Raw genomic sequence first — 6,080 nt, forward strand, 5'->3', positions numbered from 1 at the left:
ACATGACAGTCAAGTGGGAACGTCTAGTGGTGCACAGGCGAGTGCTACACACTGCTGCCTGCACACTCCAAACTGCTGCAATACTTCCTCAGAGTGGGTAATTTATCATCATCAGTTGTTAGGCTCACGGTTCGAGGGGTAAGTCCAAGTTCAAGGGTCCCAAAGAGTAAAGGAAGTCAAGAGAGGGTAAGGAGCTGGAGTCTAGCCTTGTATGAGGGAGCCATTGCCACAATAAAGTCAGTAAGAACCTAACACCTCCGTGGCTCTCTCCATGCTAGTGCACCAGGCAGAGCGGCAGGTGCTGTGTCCCTAGCACCGCAGAACTGGACATTCCAGACAGTCTCATCTCCATCCCCGCCAGGGAGACCCTAACTCCAAATACCAAACAACCAACAAACAAAACCCACTGTTGTAAGAAGGATTAACTCTGAACACTGGAAGACTACTTTCAGAGACAGTCAACAGGGGCATTAGAATGCTACTTTGTAAGACAAGCAAATGAGCAGAGAAGGGAAAGGCAACCCAGAAGCCTACAGTCAGCACGTGTAGAAGTGTCTCTTCTGACTAAGCAGAGGCGGTACACACCTCTAATCCCAGCACTCAGGAGGCAGAGACGGGCGGACTTCTGAGAGTTTGAGGCCAGCCTGGTCTACAGAGCGAGATCCAGGACAGCTAGAGCTGTTACACAGAGAAACCCTGTCTCAAAAAAAACAAAACAAAACAAAAAATAAACAAACAACTACAAAAACCCTCTGCTTTTCAGTCCTGTTATACATGTTTCCACGTGTTTGTCTGCTAATGACCGTGCCTTCCTCTTGCCAGGTGGTTATCTAATTTGTTAGCATCCAGAATGTTATAAACAGAAGGCAATCTGACTCTGATAAGGAAATGTGACACGTGACACGCTGACACATGAAGGAATCCCTGCTGCTGCGTCGCCAAGATCACATTTCTAGTCGTCGATATTTCTCTAACAGGAAACTCAGTCCTTCTGTCTCACTGTGGTCTACACTTAATTCACACACTATTTTCAGGAGTGAGCACACAGCACATTATCTCTGGGTTTTACAGCACGGTAAGTTAGCCCATACACAAGAAAGCTATGTGTACAAACTCTGTTCCAAAACGTGGTTTCCCACAGAATTCCAGGCCACAGCATTCCAGGCAGCTTAAGGACGGCTATTAAGAGGAGTAGGGGAAAGGAAGGAAAAGCTAGGACCACACAGTCTGTGTCTCCCTTGGAAAATGGTTCAAGTGAAATGGGGGGGTGACCACTACATTGGCCATGTGGGCCACCATGTGACATTTAACATAGCCACCAGGAAAACATGGACACCGTTCTTTAAGAAAAAATAAGAATATGTTCACAGTTAACATTAGTAAAAGGTTTCAGAAATTCCTAGGATAGTTTCTTTAAAAAAAAAAAACCCACAGAGTTGTTCTAAAGCACTTATATAATTGCAGGTTGTGGGTTTATCATGAAATCCAAATATAATATTAAGCATTAGCACACCGCCAACAATTACAGAGTACACCACCAAAGGAAGACACTTGTTTGAAGAAGCAAAATTACTAAAAGGAAACCAGCCTTACGCAGCGCTCAAAGGGAATTCGTTGTTGCTTCCTTTCAATCAATAGTCATGGGGGTTGGAGGGTGGGTGGCATGAGTTAAAGAAACAAACCATCATAATACAGTCAACGCAGGTATTTCAAAATATAATGCAAAATAAGTAGTTTCTCTTGAAAAGCTGCTTTCTTCAAAGTCCAGCATCTCTTCCTGCAGTGTGTGCCACTTGCAGTGTGCCTGGCCTTAAAACTCAGCCTCTGCTTTGTAAGGAAGCCAGGTCACACTGTGGATGTTCCAGCCAACGTGCCCTGCCAAAAGCCCTGGCTAACCCAGCCAGTCACCCAGTCACGAGGACTATGTTTGCAGACGGTACTCCACCGAGACCGGTTAGCGGTCTTTAACTTGAGTCAGCTGGAGCAAGAGAAACTGATCTGAGGAACGGCTTTCATCAGACTGGCCTGTGGATGTGTGTAGATGGGGCTTTTCTGACTGCTGATTGATGCAGGAAGGCCGACCCCACTGGAAACAGCGTCGTTCCTGGGCAGGTACACCTGGGCTGCATAAGCAAGGCAGCTGAACCAATCAGTAAACAGCCCGACCCTCTGCGGTGTCTGCTTCCTTCCCGCCTTGACCTTCTGTCTATGCTTCCCTAGTGATGGAAAGTAAACTGTAGGATAAAACAAACCCTTTCCTCCCCAGGCTGCTTTTGGTCAATGTTTTATTACTGCGACAGAAAGGCAAACCGGGAGACAGCACCTCAGCTCTAACCCACAGCGTGGAGCCGACACAGAGTAGCAGACAGCTCACTTCTTGAGGTCTACATTACTGAGCTGCAGGAGCTGTCTGAAGAAACAATGATGTGGGAGTGATTTCTTATTAATAAAGAAACTGCCTAGACCCATTTGATAGGCCAACCCTTAGGTAGGCGGAGAAAACAGAACAGAATGCTGGGAGAAAGAAGCTGAGTCAGGGAGTCACCATGATTCTCCTACGGGACACAGACGCAGGTTAAGATCTTCCCTGGTAAAACACCTTGTGGTGTTACAGGGATATTAGAAATGGGTTAGATCGATATGTAAGAGCTAGCCAATAAGAGGCCAGGCAGTGTTTAAAAGAATACAGTTTCCGTGTAATTATTTCGGGTAAAGCTAGCCGTGCAGGTGGCCGGGTGCCGAGGATGCAGCCCACCGCTCCTATTTCAACAAAACAAAAGATAACTGTTTGACACTGAGCTTTTAGGAAAACCTGCTTATCCCAAATAGAGGAGCCAATGCAGTAACACCTAGAATGCACACACTTCAAACACAGACGGGACCTTTCTTCACGCTGGAAAACTCCCCCTGGTCTAAACCAACTCTTCAGTGTGCTCCAGCTGATAAGGTTAGGCTGTATAAAGGTACACACCATTGGTCTGAACTTTTACAACCTGGCATGGGAGGTGATTTACACCGTGATGTGGATCAGTGTGAAAATGCTCCGGAAAGGTGAGTTTGGGTGATCTGTGTAGGACACGAATACTCACACTGAAGTATAAATCACTTCCAAGCACTTTCAAAGTACAGTGTGCTCCACACAAAAAGGACCCCAGCCATCAAGCGGTAAACAAACACAAGATGCTTCACATCTTCCTAGTCTCCATTTACACACTAATTAAAAATAAGTAAAAACAACAACAAAAACATTTGGCAAAATGATCAGCTTGGTTCAAGGAAATCGCGTACATATATACATTATATTTTTCATCATTTTGCCCTCCTTGAGGGCACTCTCTTGATCATCCTTTTTTCCTATTCTTTGAGAATTTCACACATGCATGTGTGTTTTAATTAAACCCACTCCCCATTCGCTTCCCTCCAGTAAGTTCCTTATCCCTTCTACCATTTTTGCTTCCCAACGTCACTTGGTCATCCTTTAAAACCCACTGAGTAGTCAGAGACTGGAGAGCTGACTCAGTGGTTAGGAGCACTGGCTGCTCTTGCAGAGGACCTGATTTGACTCCCAGTGTTCACGTGGTAGCCCACAGTTCTAACTCTAATCCCAAGGGATGCAACTCCTCTGACTTTCATGGACACTATGTGCATATGGTACACAGACTTACATGTAAGCAAACACCCATACACATTAAAATAATGTTTTTTTGAAGCCAAAATCCACTTGGTTGTTACCTGCATGTGCATGGATATAGGACCATCTACCAAAGTATGGTAGCATCTCAAGGACTACATCCCTGGGAAAACTGATTTTCCTCCCCGGTAGCCATCATTTGTCGGTAACTCCTCTGCTGGAAGTGCGACTTCATAAGCCCCCTACACAGGCTGAGATTTCTGGCTAGCTTGATCTTGTGCAACAAGCTGCAGCGTCTGTGGGTTCACATGTGCAACAGGTCTGTTTTGCTACCAATGCCTACCTCAGGCTCTTACACTCTCTCTGCTCCTTTTCCACTGTTAAATCTCTGAACCTTGTGGGAGGCATGAGACGGATGTCCTATCTTCTCAACTGTCCATCTATGCAGTATATAACACAATGCTATTTGTCAAGTTTACACTTGATCCATATTTATACAAAGGAACAAACTGCAGTGGGGTGCTCAAAGAGAACGATGCTTATGCTTTTCCTCCCCACTCCTTTATTCTGTTTTTCTCCAAAATTATTTGGTGTTTAACTACAAACAAAGAAAACCATGTGGCCTCACAATGCAATAGCAGCATGATTCCAGAACACACTGTGTACACTTATTTATTTTTGGTTTATATAAGGAGGCAAATATCTTTCATACACAACTGCCTATCAGTGCGCTGAAAATACACATTAGTTTCTAGGACTGTTGCACACTGTTGACAGATTGTGCACAAGGAGAGACAGAATAGTATCCCCTGGGCCATGCAACATGGTCCCCTAATCATATGGCAAGACTGAGGAGACACAGAAGTAATTCATTAAATCCCATTCTGTGGAATAGAAACAATTTGCACATTATTTGCAAAAGATTACAAAGATAGAGTACTCCTCTTGGAACAGAGAATAAGATATACAATTCCATTTATCCCCTAGCTTAGTCAGCAGACACCATACTTCTCTGTCAGGGTTATTATATCTATGTTCAGATACTTCTTACTGAATCAAAATTTTGAATACTTATTATAGGTTTTACTTCTGAAAGTGTTTCCTCTGAATGTGGGTGACAGTTGTATAGCTGGGGCAGACTGTGAAGCCACTGGCAGTGAGACAAGTATTTATCCCTATTGCTTGTACTGGCTTTTTGGAACCTATTCTCTTTGGAGGGATACCTTGCTCTGCTTAGATACAGTGGGGGAGGGCCTTGGTCCTGCCTCAAAGCAATGTGCTAGACTTTTTGACTCCCCATGTCTTCTCCCAGTAGTGGTTGAGGGTGGGAAGAGGGGGAAAGTGGAGGGAGCAGGAGGAGGGGAGGGAGTGGAAAGTGGTACTGGCATGTAAAATGAAAAAAGTTTTTTTAAGGGGCAACGGCTCAGAGGTTAAGAACACTAGCTGTTCTTCCGGAAAACCTGAGTTCAATTCCCAGTAACCACATGGTGAGATCTGATGCCTACTTCTGGCATAAAGGCACTCATATACATAAAATAAATAAATCTTAAAAAAAAAGCTTAAAACAATGAAAAACCCAACAAATGAAACCAAAACAAAATTTAAAGTAAAAGAAAAACAACACTTTGCTTTTAAAAAAAAAGTTTTTTTAAAAATAATTAAAGACAAAGACATTAAACGTTTCACTCAGCAATTAAGTATCTTTTCCACCCGCATATACATTTAAATACATACATCATGCTGCCTGCGGATGGAGGCTGAGGAGTGGGCTCTTCAAGACAGAGAAGACTGAGGCCTCTTCCCACTGTTTCCTGCGGATGGAGGCTGAGGAGTGGGCTCTCCAAGACACAGCAGACTGAGGCCTCTTCCCAGTGTTTCCAGGTTCTTTCCACCAACACCACCACCAAAAAAAAAAAAAACCAAAAAAACCAAAAAAAACAAAAGGACTTTAAGACAAAGAACAAACTGAGGAAAAGTTTTACTACAGTACAAAAGGACACACCCAAAGGTGAGTGGAAGCTTCTGAGAGGGATGGGTGGCACAGGATTTGAGAGATGTATTACAGGCAAACTTTAAGGAGGACAATTAGTCCTAAGTTAAGGCACACTAAAGAACCCCAGGAATGGACCAAGATCTCTACTGAACAGAGTAAGCTCTCCTTACCCTTTTTATCCCTAAGTGGAGTTTCTGAGTGGTCCTTGTACCGAGTGGACAATAGGAACAGAATAGTTTAAGGCTAATGATACACACACGCCATTATCATGAAGTACAGGACCAGTTGAGGTGGTTCCAGCAGGCCTGTCAATCAGCCAGTTTTGGGTCTTGTGTCCGTACTGTTTGAGAGGTCGCATGATGTCCTCTGTAACACAGATCTGCCAACCTCAGCTGAGATCTTCATATTTCCGTCAGTTTCCGTCTAAACATGAAACTGACAGCCAGAAGCACAGAT

This window comes from Microtus oregoni, unplaced genomic scaffold (genome assembly GCF_018167655.1).
Source record: "Microtus oregoni isolate MIOR12 unplaced genomic scaffold, Mior012 000055F_ref0000237, whole genome shotgun sequence".
In the NCBI taxonomy this organism is placed as follows: domain Eukaryota; kingdom Metazoa; phylum Chordata; class Mammalia; order Rodentia; family Cricetidae; genus Microtus; species Microtus oregoni.